Raw genomic sequence first — 22,080 nt, forward strand, 5'->3', positions numbered from 1 at the left:
GCATAAACTTTAAACATACTAAGTTTTGGAGAGAGTGAGAATGAGATGAGAAATTAATTAGGTTCCCTTACACATCACTTTCTCTTTGAAAGGTAACACACTTCCTGAAGTCAGCCTTTTAAAAAAACAAATATAAAGAAACCATCAAAAATATGTAAAATGAAAGTTGTAGCTGAATCCATCAAGGTAATGCAGGACATTCCAATATGATCTTTCTGAACAGACAGATAGAACTCTATACAGGGGCTCGAAAATCAGCTCAAGCCAAAATTAAATTTTGAAGGTTTCTTCTAAGAAGAACAGCATACAAAATCCATCAACACAGCCTCATCTCCGCTGTTGGGAGAAGGTAGAATTTCCTGTCTAGTTGAAACTCCAAACTAATCTGTTCTCTGTATGTATCTGGAGGTGTTCAGCTGAAAGAGAAGTTCTGTTCTGGGCTGCCAGTTACATTTCCAAATGCATCCACGTATCTGCCTTTGTAGCGTAGCTTCCATTTTCTGCCGTCCTCTTTGCCTGTAATGGAACAGCTTTCCTTTCAGCCTTATTCTGGCCCTCTGTTGTGCTGGAGCAAGTATTTTCAATCCCAAGGACTCTCTGTAGGTATGCTGAAATTTCAGTTTGAATCCAAGCACTCCAGAATTGTGACCATCGCCATTTAAATATTTATGAAAGGAACATTTTAAGTTTCATTTTAGTGTATAATCCTGAAGATACCAGTGCTGAGACAAAATAGATGAGTTCGGAGAGTTGTAAGCCAGATACTGAAAAAAAATGAGTATCCTTTTATTGCTGTGCTGTCAGTATTCTTTATGTTCACCGACTTGAACTTGTCGCTCTGTATGATTCAATTTTTATTCTAACTTGTCCTGTTATGCTGAGTACAAACTGTGCCAGATTGTCAGTTTTATAAGTGAATCCCTAATGAATATAAAACTGTACCTACTCTACCGTGTGAATTTGATGGTTTAGCAGTATAATTTACAAGGTAAGCTTATTTCTGAAGAAATGATACAGGTTCCTATACAAAATAAATGAGCTATGGAGACTTCATGTTTTCATTACAAGTGTAATTCAATTTGTACGTTTGGAGTAAGCAGCAGTGAATATAAGAGATTTTTCTGACAGTCTTTCTTAAATAATGCTTTCTGCCTTTATGCTTAACTAATTCTCTTTTTGCAGTCTAATCAGAATTCTCGACAGGAAAATAAGAAAACATCTTTTAGAAAAACTTTAAAAATGCTTTTTAAAATTCTTATTACATGCCACTACGACCTTTTTATGTTTAAGTGCTGATCTGATAATTGTTGAGGTTTGCTGGAAAGTTATGGGCAGTGAAGACAGGGAAGAAATAAATGTTGTAGAAAATTACTCACCGTCATTTTCCATTACTACTTCAAATAAAGGCTAAAATCTAATTGCCCATTTTTGAAGTTTCTTTAGCTGTCTTTATCTTTTTAAAGGCAAAAAGCTCTCTGTTCTGCACTATTCTCTCAATCAAAAGTTGTTTAAGAACCATACACTTCAAAGGTTTCTTTCTTGTTTTAGATGGAACTATGATCTCAGCACAATTTAACTGAGCTGTAAAGTTAGTCCACATATATACAATAATAATATCACATTCTGAAATAAATGATGACATTATTTTAATTTCTGAATTATGAATATTCTAGTTGTTGGTTCATGCTCTTGACTGATTCAAACTCCCACAGTGTTTTTTAATCTCACAAATTAATTTTTTGGAAAATTAATTTATTGTGCCTCGTTCAAATTTTAGGGTCACTGTTACTTGTACCAAGATTAAGTGCTAGAAAACATATGTTGCCATTGTCAATGGCCTTGTGTTTGGTTCACTGATCTGAGTTTTTTTTTTTGTTTTGTTTTGTTTTTTTTATGGAGTCTTCTGTAATATCTTGGATTGAGGGCTATTGAGTGTCATTCTCACATGAGGAATTTGTATTTTTAGTGGCAGCTAATTAAGAGATGTGAAGAACTGAGCCTTGATGCTTCAGTGAGTAATTACCTCCTCTTGGTGCTGAGGTTATTTTGAATTTGACTTATAAAAAGAGTAATTTGTGGCTTTCAGCAGAAGTGTGGCCGTCCCTGGAGACGCCTGCTCAGCGGTGAGGAGCTGAGGGCTGCTGCCCTGGCCGGTGGTGACACCGTGGGCACCGAGGTGCTCGTGCCTGTATTTTCGGACTGGCTTTGGCCAGCAAGCACGGCTGATCTCCGGCCCTTTGTCGGGGCCCGGGTCCCCGCTCCCCTCCTCCCCGGGGTCTCCAGGCCAGTACAGCTGGCGTTCTGCCCCCCGGGGATTGCTGCTGGCGGGGGGACCCTCCCCTGCCAGGGCCGGAGGGTTTGCAGAGGCATTGCAGAGCCAGCAGAGCCGGAGAAGGAGGACATAAGGATTTGCTGGTGTCAGATTTGCTGGTGTTTGGGACGTTACTGTGGGACCCTGGCCTTGCCCGCTGCTGCCGGCAGCTACAGGCGGAGGTAAAGAAACTATTTCTGACATCTGCCGTCCGCCCAGTTCCCCTTTCGTCCGTTTATTTAAGCAGTGTGCACTGGTTGTGCTATTTGAAAAGTCTGGACAACATCTGAGATAATTTGCAGTTTAGTAGGAGTTTAATAAGAATACATTTAAACATATTTCTGTAATTTACTGATATGTACGTGCGAGAGAGTATTCATTAGCGTATAGCTTTTGTGTAGCACTTTCTAACAGATACGCTGTTAAGGTACTGTTTGGAAGCAAACAGCTCCTCAGGACTTAAAACACCACTACTTCGTTTCATTCAGTGCTTATTTGCCTGCATCAGTGTGTTCTGATAGCTGCCTGCTTTTTCACGGGTAATTTATACACTTTTCTGTATCCAGGCACAGTTTCTTTTACAAAGTTTGCTTTTGTGGAATGCAGGTTTTAAGTATCAAATATTTATTTTTCTGCTGTTTAGAATTAACCATGAAGATTATTAAATGCTGCGTGAATTACTTTTGGATAGTAGAAAAAATACTGAGACTGGAAAAGGATAGGTGGCTGAGGAAAAATTGTACTTGAGAGGATTTAGTAACATTGTAGGGCTGAAGGTACTTGAGTTTCACTGAATGTAACTGTGAATGGCAACAACGTGAACACTTTAGAGATGATTGCTCCAAAACACTTCAATAAAATGCTCAACTAATTTGTACTAGGGGGTACTTCTCAGAGTTCCTGTAGGCATCTCTGGCTCTTAAAGAACGATACTGTATTGGAGCATTCGCAAACCATTTCTGCAGGAGGGTCTTGGAAGCATCTTGTGTCAGTGTTGTTCACGGCCCTTCGGCACCTGGCAGCAAAATCGAAGTGGTGTGAAGTTTGTTCTTCTTCCAAGACAGAGGTGTGGCAGGCTGGAAGCAGCGTGCCAGCTACTTGCCGAGTTTAATATGAATACTACTATCATTTTGTACTTTATGGCATGCTTTTGCTTTATATTTAGTAAAAGGCTTCAGGCACCAAAGCAGTGATTGAGGTTTTCAGTGTGGCAAGGGAAAATTCTCTCCTTTCCGCTCCAGAACAGAACTTGCTGTTTGGAGGGTGAGGAGTGCATTAAATATCTGGTGTTTTTTTGCCAGAGGCCTATGGCAAAGCGTGCAGCAGGTCCTTTTGGCAGCAGTGATGAATAGGCAGCCACTGTAGTTTGAAAGTTGTTACAGACTTCAGTGAAATAGTTAAATGTTGACATTTGTTTTTTTTTTTTTGAGTGAAGCAGAGCTAAGGTCCTTGCAGGACTTCTGGCATGGCTTCTTACGGCACGGTCTTCAACTGACCTTTTTGGACTTGGTGTGTAGGCAGTGTTTCTTGTAGAAAACCACAGTAACTGGAATTGTGTGATATATTAGGTCTTCTGTGTACATGTTTAGACATTATTTATTAAACTGGCACTATGCTTAAACTGCAGATAATATTCGGGCACTCTAGGTGTCTTGGCCAGGAGCGCAATGCTTAGCCTTTGCTGGAACATCTAAGATCAGGATGTTGACTCTGAAGTCGGTCCTCAGATGAGTGGAGGAAGTACAGTGTAGGTACAATGTGTGGGTGAAGCAAAGCAGTAATTGTGAATTCTGATGATCTCGCCTCATGGTTTTTCATAGACACTTAAAATAACTGCATTAAATGCAGTGTGGGTAGAAAGAGAAGCATAGTAATGATTTAATAGTTGCTTCATGAGAAGATTTTCTACTGTTTAGCAAGTTTGAAGAGTATTCTCTGTAGTGGGTACTGACAGGCACATATGAGTTAGCATTTGCTATCTGATACAAGAAACCCCCATAACGTGCTTCACTGAGGTTTTAATCATGATTTCTCAATCATAGGTATGTAGGAAAACCATGGAGAAATCTAATGGAATTTATGGAAAACTATTGGAAACAGAACCCATTTTTTTTGTTTGTTCCCTGGATCATTTTGAATGTAAGACAGTGCTTGGTCATTTACTACACTGTATACTCTAAAATAATGGCCTGATTTAAAGACAAATTCTGCTTATTTTTTTTCTGTATTTAAGATTGTTTGCAGACTCTTGTATCATACAGGAAAAAAGATTATTTAAAGAAATTATGAAAATCAGTGTAATTTTCGTATAATATCATTGTTTTCTTCTTTTTACATACTGGTTGGATTTTAAAATGCCCTACAGAAGAATGCGTTTTCTTCAGTCTCATTCTATCATATTTTCTAAAAAATCTAATAGTCAAGGAAGCTTTTTTGTCAATAGAAAGAATGCAGGAAAGGAGCGTGAAAGACTTGAGCAACTGCAGATTCGAAACATTAAAACTGTTACTGTTCGTCTTCATTCTTACAGCTAGAAAACTGTCTAGATGACTGTTGGCCAAGATCTGAGATATACTTAACAATGGTCTGAACTAAGCACAGTGAAGATGAGGCTCCAGAAGCTTACAGAGGCTTCTGAAGTGTTATAGTGCTGAGAGTGTAAAACAGAAATATAAGTGATTTAACATGAATGACTAATGAGATTTAAGTGGATTAACATTGACAGGAGATAGAAGTTAACGAAACACAGAAATAAAGTGTCTCCATTATGTTTGATTCTACCATTTGGAGATAGGATTGGAACGTGTTGGTGTGTAGCTGCCTGAAAAATCTCTTGTGTTAGGCAAGATTTAATGGAAGAAATGAACAGATCCACTGCAGTGATAAAGCAGTGGATTTGTTGGGCACCAAGGTCAAGAACTGGATGGTAGCAGTCAATGAGTAGAATATCAGGTAAATTATATGTATATGTAGATAAGCAGTTATGAATTCATATGCATGAGTTAAATTTACACTTCAGTTTGTCTCAGAAGAGATTTTTTAAGACTACTGTCACAAATTTTTGGTGTATAAATTTATGGTTTTATGTGCATGTTCTTACCTTATCTAGTACAATGATCTTGTGAAATCTTGATGTGCAGTTACGTACTTCTAGCATTCAGCTTTCTCTTAATTGTAAATGCACATGAAGAAAAGACCCCTGAATAACAACTTGCAAAGTTTAACAGTCGTTGTGCATCCTTTTTCATGCTCCAGACTTCAAAATATATTTGAGTGTTGTTTGACTGACAAAACATTCTGGTGACTTAAAAGTTATATGGCAATAGCATTTCAGTGATTCACTTTGCTTTTTATAGATGCGTGTTTACTTCAGGAATGAGACCTAGAGGCCTAATAGAAGGCAGGCCCCCCCTGATATATCTTGATTTTTTTCTTTTTCACTTCAGATGTCTGTTTTGAGAGAAATGATTCTGCATTTCCTAATACATAGGAAAAAATGACTAGGCTTCTTCAAGGAGGGAATAGAAGTAAGCATTAGGAATGTGAAAGCAAAGATTTTTACAGTATTTTACAAACTCTGTGGCACATTTTATCATAAGTATGAAAAGTATCATAGAAGTTTAGATAGTTACAATATATGACATATTTTCTTGCCAGACATCTGAGACTCTTGGATAGCACTCCAAAATAGTCATCTCAGTGATAGCTTTGGTAATGACTTTTATTCCCTAAGAGGAAGTCAGTGCAGTGTAATAAAAAGATTTCACTAATGCATAATAGCGGTGAGGGATATTCACTTCTAATTGCTGAGATAACTACTGTTTCTTAGCACTCTGCAGAACGAAATCCATGCAGACTATTTCTAGGCTATGATCTCTCATTTCCTATGAGATTTAGTCAAGCAGACTCTTTCGTCCACACACAGGCCGTGGCATCTGCTTATGTGCAACTTTCTGCAGAGCTGGGCGTTTGCTTAAGGGGGATAGCAAGTATCTGCAGTGTGCTTAAGACAACTGCATCCACATAACCCCAACATTTTATGAAACAAATGAATCTCTATTCATGTGCTAGCTGCTTTCACCCATACAAAATGGAGCTGTGGAGTAATTCAGTGTGCTTTATTTAAGTTGTCTACTGCGTGTACTCTCTCCATCTGTGAGGCAAACTGTCGAATCCATGTTAAGCTTCTGTTACTGTAAATCTAAGGGACAGTGATTAATTTTCCAAATTATCTTTTTCTCTGCTTATAAATCTTACCGTTTTAAACTCCAAATGAAATAAGAATATGCAGGTGGTATTGTGATAGAAACTAATCTTTTAGGACCAAAGTTTGTGTTGTTTAGAATATATATAATAATAGGAAACCAGGAGAAATATATCCACTTTGTTGGAAATGTGTCACAATATATGTAAGTGTGTGTGCGTGCACATAAATAGGTATTTGTTTGCAATGAGACATCTTAAGAAAGTATTGCTGTCAAAATAAAAGCGCATAGTATAATTATTACAAAGAAATACTTGGTGCTTTTGTTTATCTGTGCATGATACTATTTCAGTATTTACACTTGAGGATGAGTTCCAAATTCAATTCTTGGCTGATGAACTAAATAACAGACATTAATCTACCTTTTTTACATGAGCCTGCATGCTGTGAGCATGGTACAAGATGGAACTAAAATGTTTCATTTCCAAATCTACTATTATTGATAGTTAATTATTCCAGACAAAAGAGTAGACAAGAAAAGCAATTTGTTGAGTAGCATTTGGTAAACCGGTATATGTCTTGCCTGTTACCTGTAATCTAAGACTGCTGTTTCATGTAACAGACTTTTGTGAATCTTCTGGGTTTTGGCAGTACCTTTCTTGCCCTGCCTCTCCCATAGTTTCAGTGGCCTTAATACAGACAACTCAGATTGCTTCTGGGAGGCTTGTTTGCCTTTGAGAACTATTTTGGTCAGGGAGTGATGCAAACCTATTGGTTGATTGTCACTGGGAACAGATGCATCACTTAAACTGTACTTCTGAAGAGTATTATATATACAATCTTTCTCTGCTTAGTCACTTAGGATATGAAAGTCTTATCACTTCAATGAAAAGTATAGCAGTTCATGAACAAAATTATGAAATGTATTAAAAGTTTTAATTTATAGTGCAAAATTTCAGTTTGCTAGTATGAAAGAGCACTGATTTCTGGATGTTCAGATTAAAAAAAAAAAAAATAGTGCAAAAGTTTATAACCATTCTGCATTTATACTGTAATTTTGAAGATTCTGTCAAGTGTGCATAGACATTTTTGAAATATATAAAATACAGGAACTTTTTTGCCAAACTGGGTGATAATGGATGTTACGGATTGCATTATTTCCCTGCTCTTATCTCCCCCACTCCCTCCTTAGCCCAGTTTTATGCTATAAAATGTAAGACTGATGGGTGACCGTCTGAAAGGCTGGAAGTGGAGCAATAAATAGTGAAAGAAAGTGAAGGTAGAACAGAAGCAAATTAAAAATCAAAAGAGCTGAGACTGAGAAGTTGAGCGTTAGATGGGAATCTCAGTGACTTTGAAAAGTTTCTTTGGTAAATGTTGGTGACTCTGAAAGTTGTTCACCAAGGAAAAAGTCAGGAATGTGGATTGTCGGTGTAACAACTAATTTCCTTCAGACAGAGGACATCCTGAAAGAGAATATGTTGTTGGTGATAAATGACTAAAAGATGTTTGCAGCATGTGGACTTTTTCCTGATCTCTATCCCTTCGTTTGCTAGAAGACATGCACTTGCTTGCAGTAGCAGGTTGTTGGGGTTTGGGGTTTTTTTGATCTCTCTGCTGTGTCTTGGCTAGCACACAACTGTCTGTTAGTTCTTGAAGTGCTAGAAAATGAAGAATCATGTCAGACTTTTCATAAAGGATCAGTGCCAACCTTCTTATTTGTGTCCTCTGAAAACTTTGAAATAGAACACAATGGTTTTGGGTTTACAGAGATTATGTTCGGTCTGTGGTAAAGAGATTGACAGTGTCCTTTTGCGGTTTGCTTCTTTTGGAATCTTGCTAGATCAGTGCATTGTTTCTGATGAGACCTTGAGAAAAGTTTAGACTTGGCAGCTCTTCTCATTCACTTCTTGTTTGCCTTGCCTTGGAGAAGGAGAAAACAGTATGTCCAGCAAGATTGTAATCAGGCTTCCCACATCTTTCTGAGACAGCAAGTACGAGTTTGGTTTTCGTGGTATGGTTACCAAAAATACAGGCTAAAGCCAGTGGTTTGCATTTGAATACAGCAATTAACCAGTTAGGAACTGACTGACACACAACAGATGATGGTAAGCAGTAAGAAATGCGAGATGCGGTGCACAAAGTACTTACTGAGCATACACAGAGGGGTAGGATAGGCTGCATTCTTTGGGTTCAAATTGTTGGGTGGGTGGGTGGAGGTCACTGTGTGCTCTTTGGTCATGGGCGTAGCATCTCAAGGTGAATTCTGCACGTATACAACACCAAAGCCTTCTTGCCACGTCCGGGGTGAAGTCCAGCTGTGTGGTTAGTTAAAGTCAAGCAAGCCTGATCTTTGAGAGGAGATGAACAGGCCTGAGAACAGCTAATTGTGCCTTACTCTACCCTGCAGCTCAAGTGGTGACTGTGGTCCCCAGCAGTTCCAGCCCTGAACTGGGACGAGAGGCAGCTCCTGGAAGGAGCAACCAACGAAAGGCATCGTGGCACTACCAAGTATAATATTATTAAAACTTACAGGCATAGAGTCAGTGAGGCTTGAAAAAACAATGGATGGGGAGAGAAAATAATTGTCTTTCCCCCCCTTCCACTTACTGATGTGTTGCTGCTTCTCATCAGACTTGTCTGCAGGACAACTACAGAGTGGAGACAGGAAGCCCTAGAACAGAAAACTTCCCATTTCACTCACAAGGCTGCTGTCACTACTACTGCTTTATGAGTACCTTGTAGCTTGCAGCCTATTATTTTATTTTGTACCTTAAGAACCGGATAATCCATTGTTATATTGGTGTGTAATTCATAACTGATAGTGAAGATCATGGCAAAACTCCTCCTGTAAGGTCAGACACTGCTCAGTTAGGTAATGCTTTTCTGGGAAACTGAATTGGTTACATAAACACATCAAAAAGTTTCCCAGTAAAGCATTACCTAATTGAGCAGCGTCTGACCTCACAGGAGATCAAATAAACGTATCAAAAAGACTGTGCCCAGGAGTGTTTGAGAACTGTTGCTTGCTTCTGTACTGTTCCAAACAAGTGCCCCGTCAGAGGGGTTTGCCATTATAATCCCCGTGGACAAGTTCTGAACGACTTGGCCTTGATTATTGCAGGGTGGTTCTGGTCTCCCTTCCTGCATTATATGGGCGAAAGTCATACATTTGCCTTTTCTATTTCTTTGGCTTTTTCAGTAATTTTGCCTATGTTCTCAAATGTCTTAGGGACAGTAATAAGTTATATCCAACAAAAATGGAAGTCTTGGTTTTTTTGCACAGGTGTTGGACGCAGAACTGGTATTGTTCTGCAGGATGTGCCCCAAGACACGAAGCTGGGCTTCTCTTACACAGAGTTTGCACCTTGCGGACTGTGGAGTCGTAAGAAGGGTTTTTGCTAGCCAGAAAACTACCTCTCAGTTTCAGCCTTGCTGCAGGTCTATGCCAAGCTGTCCTGTGAACTGTAGAAAAGCTGGACTGTCAGGTTCTTAGGTTTATTTGAATCCATTGCTCAAACTCTTAATCGCTTCATTTTACCCTAATGAAAGGTTGGAACTAGTCATTAAGATCGCTTATTGTCGTCGTCGTCATCAATCCATCAAGACACTGGCTTCTCTTTCCTGCCTATCACCACAACTTTGGAATAAACTCAGCTTTGCCGTCCAAGAAGAGACTCAGTGTTACTTGGAATATAGACAAAATATCTCCTCCCCAGTTGTTCTTTTCACTCTCACTAATGGCTGTATTGAGATGGCGAGGTTTGTGTATTAGTTAGGAAGCATTTAGACAACTATTGCCTGTTTATACTGTCTGCAAGGTGCATATATTGGTTTTGAATCAATTGCTTGTGGTTGAAAGCAATATAACAGATTGTAGGCAACTTGTTTTGGTATTTTGATGGTTTTTGTAAGGTATTTTTCTTAGATAAGGTGTCCTTCAGATGTGATGCTTAAGTGACAAGATGCTGAGATATGTGACAGCTTGCACATTGAGCAGTGAGTGTTCAAACTGTGCCTTTAGTAGTGATTTACTGCTGTATACCTGTACTACTATTGTGGTTTTTGTTTTTGTTTTTATTTTTTTCCAAATTTGTACTTCAAGAAGAATGTACAGAGGTGGTAAATCCTTTAACTTTGTATTTTTTTAAAACAGAATGCTTTGCAATAACTGTCACTGCAGTTTTACCTAGATACAACAAAGAGAAGCTTGAGACTGTTAGTGTGCTTTTTCTTGTATATCTTAGCAGTTACTGGTCATACTAACAGGTGATTTTTGCATGATTGGCCAGTATGAACTCTAGGTAAAACAAGGAGCTGGGTATGATCTGTGAGCGTCTTGCCTGTAGTTGCCTTGTGCTACTTCTCCATCACCTTGGGCTGCTGAAAATAGTTGTAAGTTTCACATTTGTATAGTAGTCGATTTATGTTTTGTGTTCAGATATTTGGACTAACTCTTTGCAGAAATGGCTTTTTGTGTGAATAAAAAGAGGACAGGGAAAATTAATTTTACTTTTAAATGATAGAAAAATGCTAGGAAATCTAATGTGACTCCTGTGCCTTAAGGAATAGAGAAATGGTAGTAGTGCTCTGGGTTTGGACTAATTAACATTAGTGGAGCATTAATAACTGACTGTTACTGAGAGTGATCATAGTTTGTACAAAATATTGGTAGTTGCAGTATGTGTTTACTGAAAAATCTAGTAAAAATCATAATTTAAGAAATACATTCCTATTTTTATTGAATTCTCTTTCTCTAATGAAAGATACATCGCGTATTAGTGGCTTTGGCTGAAGAGCTCACACTTCTTTGAAGTGTTTCTAGCACCCCAAGGTTTCTTACACAGTTCTATTTTCTTTGTTAAAAAAGTTGCTATTCTCACACATCTCTTAGCAGTGTCAGGTTTCATGTGGGGGCAAGTGATTTCTGTGAGAATGTCAACCACAATTATGAAATACCTAATTCAGTCGCATTCTTGAATTACCTACCCTTGGTCACACCACGTTATTCATAATTCTCATTCCTTCCCCTTGTGCCAAGTTAAAGGGGATGGATCTCATTCTGCACAGATCAGGCTTAAAAGTCGGGGAGGGAAGCAGCGCGCGAGGGAAAGCGTGATGGTGTGACTCGCGGGCGGCGTGGCGTGCCTCCCAGGAGGGGATGCTGATTTCCACTCTCCTCTCCCAGGATGGGAATCTGAAGTAAGCTGGAGGAGGCAGATGAGAGGAGGGAGGAAGGGGCGGGTTGCGGGTGTCCGCTGCAGGGGCTGGGAGCGGTGGTCCCCTTGGCTGGCGCTTGGGGTGGTATCAGCGGGGCCAAGCCGTGGGAGCGGAGCCCCTTGGGGGGGCCCTGCGAGGGATCCGGGGGTGGGGGACACCGTGTTAGGAAAGTCAGCCCCTGCCATCCCAGCCACCTCCCGCGCTTTTCAGATGACTCCATGAAAGCCAGAGTCTCGGGTGAGTCCTGACAGCGCCGAGCGAACTGCGCAGGGGAGAAGCCGGGTTTGGGTGGCGGGGGCAAGACACAGGTGTCCAGTTGTCAGGGCAGGTGGGAGGGTCTGTGCTTCCGTCTGACTTCAGAAGGACAGCAGGAGGTAGCAACTGAGAGCAGGTGCCCTCCAGGACTGACGGCAGGGAAGGAGCAATTGGAGGGCCCATGGGGCTGCAATGCGCTTCAGTCTGCGAGGTCTGAGTTCAGCCTACGTGCTGAAAAATTCCCACCTGCTGCAGAGGACTTAATTCTTATTTTGATCTAGTACTTATTGCTGATCTTAGCAAGAATCCTTCTGTGTTTGGTCTGTTTCTTAAGCAAAATCTTACATTTGGAAGTGTAAATATAAGCTTGCCATGTGACCACAAAACAAACTGCCTGCGTGGCTCTTTGATATCTTCTAAGTCTTGTTTGCTAAATTAATTGGCTCATTAGAGCATGAGGACAGATGAAAGCTGTGCATGAGGTAGGAATGTTTTCTTTCTAAATAAAATCTCAGTTCTGTTCAAGAAAAGATGCAAATATATGCACTTACACGTTCAGAAGACTTTTGTAAATGATTACTAGTGTGATAAGCTATGGACTTTTTCAAGCAAAAGCGATCTCTACATTTCTTCCTGAGATGAAGTGTTTGTACAAATTGTATGCCTTCCTACCTACAAAGAACAAATTAAAATGCAGTCCTAAAATGTAGCCAGTTAAAATGATGCTTTTCTAAGGTGTCTTACTTCACTAGGGATGAAGAGGGTTTGCACTCTGTTCTCCTCCAGGAAAGCCTGCAGTGTTCCAGTGAATAAAATCTGCTGTACTGTGCAGTGACTCTGCTCTGAAAAACACTGAAGCAACTATTTGATATGGTGCTGTCTCCAACAGTCCATCATTAATATTTGTATTTACAACGATTTGGGAAGATTTGGGAACGAAGACTGGGCAAGCATCATAAATGCATTTTTATATGAGTAGAAAAAGGAGCTGCTTTTCAGGTTTCCACACTGGGAAATGGCTATTGTTGCAAATCAAAGCTTTGCTCAATCTGTTCAATTATTGAAACCTCTTGGGTCCAGACTTTCCCCAGAGCTCATGAAAAATTCTGCTCTTTGATTGTTTGGAAGAAATCATTACGGAAATAAAGAAAAAGCCATACAGACAATCATAGAGAAACTCTTTGAAAACCAAAAGTATTCAAGCTACTAAAATGAGAAAATGCACATTCCCTTCTTCAAGAATAAGACTTAGCACAGAAAATAAATTTTTCTGGTAGATTAATTTTACATTTTTGCACTTACATGGTTCATACTGTCCAAGAGGAGTTACCTAAAAATTCATCGAAAGGTGATAATTGAAAGAAGGTTAAGCATTGTAATACTGGAGCTTTGTAACAACAATTAAACAGTACACATAGATTTCAGAAGTCACTGAAGCACTTAAATGTTTCTGAAAATATTTACGGCAAATTCCAGAAGTGCCTGGCCTGATGCCAGAATGCATGGTCCTGAGTTGCACGTTTAGGCTCTCTAGCACAGGAGGCTCCAGCGAGGCACCTAGTACTAACCTGTTAGTCAGTATTAACATCTCATTATTAATATTTTCTTGACAAGAAACTTAACACCCTGCACCTCCGTAAGCTGAAGAGCTGAATGTCAGAGAGGTGCCCTTGGAAGTCACAGACTAGGACTGTTTCTGCAAGTGGGCATCTCTGCTCTCTCTTTGAAAAAGAGACACAATGGAAAAAATACCACATCTAGAGGAAGTCTCAACTGTCTCCTTCCTTACCTCTACACAATGCAGTGCTATTTATAACGCCCTCCTTGTCAAAATTGCACACAGAATTGAACACAAAATTGCACTTTAATACAGAAGTGAAAATCTGGTGCCAAATTGATTTGGAGGAAATATGTTTATGAATTTTGTATTACTTCTAACAGTTTTTATGTCCCTTTCTGTTCAGTGGCTGTGTCCCAGCTTTCATCCCCTTTACTGTGGTTATTATAAAAGGAAAGTCCTGAAGGTTAACTGGAGCGCTTTGATGGTGGTCATTCCTTTGATGTATTGAAGAAAACTGCTTTATAGTAAAGGGCAAAGTATAACCCCCTTTATAAAGTCAAGGGATGCAAAGGGGCACCTGAATGTGCTGCCTGAGGTGTTTGTTTAATCAGTTCTGGAAAGATGTCTTATAGTTGTCTTAAGTTTATAAGCACTGTAACTGATGGACAGGGTGTATTCTGCAAGGGGGTCTACACAAGTCTAAAAGGCTACTCAAAACCCCCTACTTTCAGTTGCTTTAGCATGACTTCAGGATATTTTAGTTCAGCACTAAGACCTCTTTTTTATTGTTGTTTTTGTGTGCCTTTTTTGAAGCAGAAGTGTCCCATGTCATGCCACTTTCTGGGCCCCCTTCCTTCCCTCTTGATGCGAGATTCTGTTACAACCAAGTATCTGTCATAACACATGTCCAGTTCAGATATGGCTGACGGTAAAGTTCAGAATATTTCTTAAAGTTGATATCTTCAGCAGTTACATTGCACCAGGGCTGCGAGTCTAAACCGGGGTGGTTCAGTTCTTCACAGAGCTTTTTCTTAACTTCCATTATCATTTAGTAAGGTGGTAGCTCCCTTAGTACATAAGTACATGAGTGGATAGTCTCTCATTTACATGAATGACTGCTTATTTCAAGATTGTGTTTATAGACCTAGAATTTCTGTTGAGCAGATAATCTCTCATTTGGGGAAATACAACATCAGTAAATTTTAAATGAGTGCTTGCATAAGGGTTTATTCTTTACCAGGGGTTCCTTTTCCATAAGTACTTCAACAGCTCTTTATTGTGTGGTGTCTGGGTAGTTCTTTACTCAGCTGAGATGAGAGATGTATTTTACAGGTGACAGGAACAGAACCAGAAATTTCAAATAAAGTATGTGCTTTTTAATATGGGAAGAGTAAGGATTTAATCTGATATTGTGTTGTTGCGTGTTATCTGTGGTGTCCACTTAGTTTCCTGAGGGCAAACTGACTTTTTCAGGTCTTCAGGGCAGAATTCGATGACTTGTGCTACCAAGTGAACACTTACGGGTCTGACTATCAAATCCACCTGCAAAAAGCTAGACAGCTCTTGGATAAGGGGAAGAAAGCTGTAATTTCCATACAATAGGTGAAATAAGTGTAAAGTCATATAGTAGCTTTGCCTGTCAAGCTGCTATCACAATAGATTTCTTTCCCCAGGAATTCTCACGATTTGAAAGATGTTAGGGTAGGCAAAAGGAATACACAGAAGACAGATACCCAAAGGAGGTTACAAGAAACATATCAAGTATGTTGCGCTAGAAACGTTCCAAGCCACAGGGCAGGAAAAAAAATTGGGATGTGAATTCTGCCAGAAATGCTGCCAGATCTTTCAGCCGATAAGAATTGCCTTAGCCCATCTGCGTGAAGATGTGAAAAGAGGTACTAACCTGGTTTGCATGGGGACTGTGATAGAGATTCAAGAGTGTAGTTATGGGAGAATATAAAAACTGTAAGTGTTGTCCTGGATTAGCTGCTCCCATTTACATGTCACTGTAGAGCTCCATAGATCATCAAAAAACAATGTAGAAAAATAACATTTTAAGGTGTCTATGTTTAAGGTGTTTATATGTGTTGTATCGTTGAGTTGCTCATCCATGCCCAACTCTGAGCTCCTCGTTTTGGAACCAGGTTGTTCATGGCTGGCTAGGGATTTTTGACAGGTCTTGCCCTGTGTGTAGGCATACCTGAGCAGATTGCCTCATTTATACGGCGAGGCACTAGTGTAACCAAAATCACCTGAAGTTGTATTTAGTTGTCTCACAGCCAGGAATCAAAACTGCTTTTGTAATGATGCTCTAGAATGGGTTTCAATGGACATAATCTAGAAAGTCCTGGAGGAATATTTCCAGGAATTGATATAAATACTATAGATATTATCTACCATTTACATGAGCAATGAAACTAAATTTCTGTCCATTTAGGCAGTCCATATTTTGTCAGCTCATTGATGAAGATGTGGGAAATGGTGCCAACAGCCTTGTTAATGTGGAGATGAACTCCACCTGCTGCCCTCCCTTCACCCAGCAAGCCAGCCCTCTCCTCATAGCAGGCCGTCAGCTTGGCTTTGGTGACCTCATTTAGAATTTACCAGCTTTGGTGCATCTGGCATGCAAATGCACTTTTTTCAGATGAGGAAAGCACAGTTGTACCAGCAGTAGGGGAGCAGAACTGCTGTATTCCTGTGGAATTGCCGAAATCTTTCAGTGTTTATCTACCACAGAGGATCTAATCCCTGGTATAACCTGCATTAGTAATGTAAAATGTGGAAAAACAAGTCACCTCTCTGTCTGGTTTTCTGGTTGTTTTTCATTTTTATTCTTCCACATATTCCTCTCTATACAAGCATATTACCATACAGTCTTTCTGATTTTTAAAGATTTATTGTCAGCTTGTCTGTTTCATTGGCTGCTGACTCTTTGCAGGTGAGTGGGCTTGCTGCCGAAGTTCAGTGAAGCTGTGGTCTCTGCACAGGACAGGGTGCTGGTGTCACTGCCCATTTGCAGCAGCTCTTCCAGTCCTTCTGGGACTCTTGTTGGTCAAAATACTGTGTTATTTGTGTTTTTCACTCTTAAATATTGATTTAACAGCCTCTCCAGTATCCCTGCCTCAGGCAGTTCTTTTGTGAAAAGCATATTGTGAGAAGCATTTTTACTCTCTGTTGGCTGGTAGTGTGAAAGTGTAAATGATGGTGCCTGATAACTCCATTCTAGCAGGCTGTCAGGTAGACAGTATTTTCTCAGGGAAATTCACAGATGATCATTTGTATCTATTCCAGGTTTGCTGCTCCCTATCTCTAGAGAAATCTCCTCTACCCGGGTTTGTAGTGATGTTCTTGGAAGGACAGTTGTGGTCCTTGTGTTTGAAATTTTTGTTCTGATTTACATCAAGGGCCTCTTCATCCTCATCACCCTTCTTTTGTCTAACAGGCCAACAGGCATGAGAAGCCTGGTCTTCTCGTCCTGGAAGATGCACTCTCATGGCTGCTGTTTGGGTGGAGAAGTGTGTTCACAACAGGCAGGACTAGAGCAATCATTTCCAAGGCTTCCACACTTCCACACGTACAAGGAGTAGCCAGCTTCAGTTTTCTTTCCACCTGGCAGCTACTGACTCCTTAGTGGTCTGTAGGGGTAAGGCTGGAGCCTATATACTCAGTAAAATTGTTACTTATTTTTTGGTATTTTTTTCACGTTTCAGTAGGAAACTCAGTATCTTAGTAAAGTGTATTTGATATCATCTGCAGAAATAATTCATGTAGGCAGATGTAATTAATAAGAAATTCATGTGAAGTATGCTGTCACTATGCAGAGAAAAACAAGAGGCATTAGTCAAGGTATAGGGAAACTGGCATTAGCAGTTTAACTCATGTAAATTATTCACCCTGGCTGCATCATAGTTTTGGTGCCATTATTTGTAGTTAACCATTGTCGCTAATGGTTATGGTTGCTGTTCTGTCTCTTGGTTATGAAATTAAGGCTCCACAGAGTGAACGAAGGAAGGAGCGCTGGCCGGGTGGCCAGCCTGAAGCATTGCTCTGCTGCACACCGGGCAGCTCAAGTGCTGCTCAATGTGCCTGTGATTAGAAGATTAAGCATTCAACAGCAGCGAAAGTATCTGCGTTCTGTGAAATTAAGAAAAAAATTCTATCACATTAAACAAAGTTCTTGAGCTGAAAGAAATACAGTACTTGTCAGTCTAATACTGAATTCAATATGCTTCTATCCTAATCAGACATCGTTGCAGTGTTACAATTACTGTCTTTTCATGAACTGAAGATTATTTCCCCTTACCATACCAATACTAACAAGAGCTTTCTCATTAATTCTGTAATAATTTAGAATTCTAAATCAGGAAGTAACGTTACAAAACTCTTGTCTGTAGTATTTTCCTTTTGAATGGTGCAGCAAACTCTTGGAAACTGGATGCTGTCCACGAAGCTGTAAAGTTTTCTGAAGAAAAGCATCACCACTGTTGTCTAAGTGGAACAGCTGAAGTAAGTTGTTCCACTCTTTCAGGTCAATGTACAATGCGTTGCTCAAATGACTAGATTAGGGCGTTGTTAATCAGAGTTTATTTTTTCTTAATATGACTAAAGAACCTTTTCAGATGATTGTTTCCAAAGCTAAGTCATCCAACTGAAATGTGCACGTGGATACTGTAGAAAGTGTTTTTATTATGTGTTTATTGGCATATGAGCTTCATCAGAAAATGCACATTTTAAACACACTTCACTGAGTGTTGCAGGTCCATTGTCTGCTGTTTAATTTCTCATAGCAGAGAGCTATGAGACCTGCTTTTCATTCTAAATAACTGATTTCTCATCGATCCTAATAGGGCTTCAAAAACTAAATTTGCAAAACATTTGTTGGTGTAACAGTACTTCGTCATGTGCCTTTAGAAACTAAGGAGAGAGGCACATGAAAAAAAAAGAGACAAAAAGAAAGATATTCTCCCACCATTGTGGGAGATGCACGCTATTGTGTGTATGTGGTAGCGTGGGGCGCTCAGTATCACAGCTTTGCATCCAAGCATCCATCGGACCGCTCTGGATGGCATTTCAGTCCATACCCATTTCCTTTGTCCCTTTGCTGGCATGGAAGAGAAGCCATCAGTGGTTTTGGGGGGAAGCCCTCAGCGTGAGGACCCAGGAGAGTGGCTGTTGGGACTGCCCAGGTGATGGAGAGGCCAGAAGGCATCAGTCAGGGAGGGGATACCTTCCTGATGGGAAGTGTGCTGATCTCCACCTCCCTGTTTTTATCCACGTGTCTGAGGGGCTCGTTGGGGTGGGTCCTCATCAGCAGCACCCCTGTTCCAGCATGTTCTGGTCTTGAGTGGAAAACTGCTTTCTTTTACCATGAAAAGTGATGGCTGTTTTGCCGTATTTCAGGCCACTTCTGCAAAGAGCTCTTCCCAGCTGGCTTTTGACCATATATAAGAATCTGTCTTTTAATATTTATTAGTTTGGAGCAGATGGGGTTCACTGCTTTGAAGGCAGACAGCAGTGATAGGTGACATTGCTTTAAAAAACGTGCACCTTACAATTCCTGCTTTCCGTAGTGTTCTATCCTCATTTGCTTGCTTTTCCTCTATGGAAAATATGTGAAGCTCTTTGGAAATTGCTGCTAAATGAGAATGGCAACATATGTGCTATTTAAAAATGAATTCATTGTTCTCCAGAGCTGCAGTTGGGGAGATAACAAATGTTACTGTTCCTTTTGTGGACCCTATCACAGCAATATCTGAGTGCTCTGCCGTTCGTCTGCAAAGTAAGGGAGAATTATTATGCTGGTTCTGGTGGTCGAAAATGAGGCATAAGAGGGATTAAATAATATGGGCAAGGGCAGGTGCTTGTATCTGAAGCCATAAAAGCTACTCAGATACTTATCTTAATAACAAAACCATAAGTCCCTATCATTTTTTAAAATAAAACTTTGCTGGTTTTGGGAAAATATATCTTATAGTAGAGAAAGGAGATGCTTTACTCCTTACTAATCTGTTCTCCTCAGTTTCTTCTGGGTGCTGGTAGTGAAGAGAGGTCTGCCAAAAAGGAAGTTGTCTTCACCTGTTGGCATGGAGATTTTGGTAGTGTCACATACATATAGTCACATGTGTGTCATATATATGTCACCTATATAATCTTTCTTCATGCCAGGGGGGTGATGTCTTCTTGAGGTTCCTTCTGCACCCCTTTCTGTTACTTCAGTGTCTCACACCTCATCCAGGTCTATCAAGACCTGTAGTCACAGTCTTAGGTGAGTGATTCTGATACATGCTCTTTTTTCTTTGAGTGATATTTTTTTTTCCTGAAGTGAATGCCAAAAGCATATTTAACTGCACAACTTTGAAGTGGTAAATGAAGCTGAAATTAAGAAAAAGGTGGAAGACTCTGACCAAGTCTAGTGTACAGTTGGGCTGCTATGTGATATAAGTAATTTGACCAAACTCTTCTGCTTTGTAGTAAGGGACTGTTGAGGGAAGAATCTGGAATTCCTTAACAGTGTTTCCTTACAGCCATTAGCGATACACGTTAAACCAGTTATTTCAATGTTTAAAAGATGACTTCCTGAGAAAAGTGGTTTGCCTGCTTGGTTGCAGGCTGCTGTGTGCTTTCTGATTATGCATAAAGTTTAGAAGTAGTATTTCAGACTCACACCACTGGATTTAAATTTAGACTTGCATATTCCTGGGTGAACTGCACGAATCTGAGAGGGGGTCCCAGGCATCCAGAGGCATCCTTGTGGAATGGAGAGGTCTAGAAAGAGAGAATACGTGTTTCCAAATGGTGCTTGTTTCTCATCACCTGTGAAATATTATGTTTACTGCAGAGAAGCCAAACCCCAGAAAACTGAGAACCCATAGATCCTAAGCAGTCTGATACTGACTACAAAATGTACAGGACATGTAGAGGTTTCAAGGAGAGCTGATTCTTCTATATTCAAGATTCAAGCTAGATTAAATCAAGTTTCTTCAGTGGGTAGAGAATGAAGGAATAAATTGTCATACTAAAGGTATGTAAGACTGGACAGGCTGAAATGTCAAACAAATAATAATACATATCTGGTTGTGGAATAGTTATACTTCTTCAGTTATAACTGAATGCATACTAAAATTCAGTTGGATGAAATCTGCATTTTTATTGCTTCCTTATCTCAACTCCTTCTTTTTCAGCTCCTGATATTTCTATAACTGTCAAGAAGGAGTTTTTCTGAAATTTTATGAGATTACTGTCATGTGGTATCTGAATACTGCTTTTAAATCTCAGAATATCTTCAGAATTAATATACTGGGATAGAAAGCATCCTAGGATAGAAAGTATGTGTTCTCTTTTATTTCCATGGAATATTTACATATGCATTTATTAAAACAAACATTTAAGTTTAGTATTTCTCTGCTGAAGGTATTATGCGAAAAAAAGTCACGGTAGGGATGATCTATAATGTAGTGCTCACCAGTTGAACTTTAATATTTGTTTGATACCAATATTTAATAGATAAACCACAGAACCCTTCAGTTTACACCATCATCTGCAGTGGGGGAGCGGGGAGGAAGCAGCTTTCAGTGTTTAAAGATGTGGAGATAGTTGAGTCATTTCCTCTGAATATGTGTTGAAACATATTCACATATCAAGATTTATCTTACTTTCGTTCTGAGTAGCTGCAGTTCACAGCAGTAGTCAAATGATATTTGCACAGAGCTGTTGCTACCAGATGGAGGTGAGCAGTATTACTGAGCAGTTGTCAGCTCGAAAGGCTAATTCAGATTTGCAAGTGTCTTTGTGAAGCAAAAGATAGTTAACTCACTCCTGTAATACTATTTGAGATAGGTGAAAGCTGGAGGAACTTCTCAATTTGGACCTGGTAAGGTAGGAATTTAGGTTTTTTTACAAGGTCGATCATGCTGTGATATAGTACTATACGCGTCCTGCTTTAAAATGTAGGTAATTTAAAATTCTGTCTTGAAAATAATTAAATGTTTGCTTTTGATGGAAACTGCATGCCCTAAGTTGATAATACAGAATGAAGAAAACTGTTTCTTCAGTTTAGAGTTTACAGAATGACACAGAGAGAAGCATCACTCACTGATAGACTGATGTCTGCAGTAGTTTGGAATACAGGAGATTTTCTGAAATCTCACTGTTGTCGTTCTTTAGCTCAATTTTCCATGTTAACAGAAGAATGTGTCTATTTAATTACTTGAGGGTTCAGTAGTTTGAAGACCATTCTTCTTCCTTTTCAATTGCTCTCAGATATCTGTCTTCTGCTGAGTAGTTTGTGGATTTTTATAGATTTTTGTGGCTGTAAAACGCTGTTATTCCTTAATGGCAACTGAATATTGCTAAATACTTAGGCAGCACATAGTCCAGTAAATCTAGTTGCCTGTAAAACTGTAATCTTATTTTTAAAATGTTTTTGCCATTTGTATTTAACAGACCAGTGTTATCCTCATAACATTGATCTTTTGAAGTACGAGTACAACAAGCACTAATGAAGTTCATCTTAGAAGGAGTTGAGTGTTT

General features: G+C 39.6%; 1 protein-coding gene across 4 annotated transcripts in view; it reads left to right on the plus strand.

The window, feature by feature from the left end:
- MCTP1 (multiple C2 and transmembrane domain containing 1) overlaps positions 1 to 22,080 on the plus strand; it is a 278,549-nt gene that overhangs the window by 68,928 nt on the left and 187,541 nt on the right. Inside the window, exon 1 of one of the 4 annotated variants that reach the window (XM_032993082.2) lies at positions 21,251 to 21,426. The exons of 2 other annotated variants lie outside the window; for them this stretch is intronic. The gene's annotated coding sequence lies outside the window, so the exon portion shown is untranslated. Of the gene's footprint in view, positions 1 to 21,250; positions 21,427 to 22,080 lie in introns of those variants that run through there. One more of the 4 variants, XM_032993083.2, reaches the window with a different exon arrangement.

Source organism: Tyto alba, unplaced genomic scaffold (assembly GCF_018691265.1).
Source record: "Tyto alba isolate M040663 unplaced genomic scaffold, T.alba_DEE_v4.0 Super-Scaffold_13, whole genome shotgun sequence".
Classification (NCBI taxonomy): domain Eukaryota; kingdom Metazoa; phylum Chordata; class Aves; order Strigiformes; family Tytonidae; genus Tyto; species Tyto alba.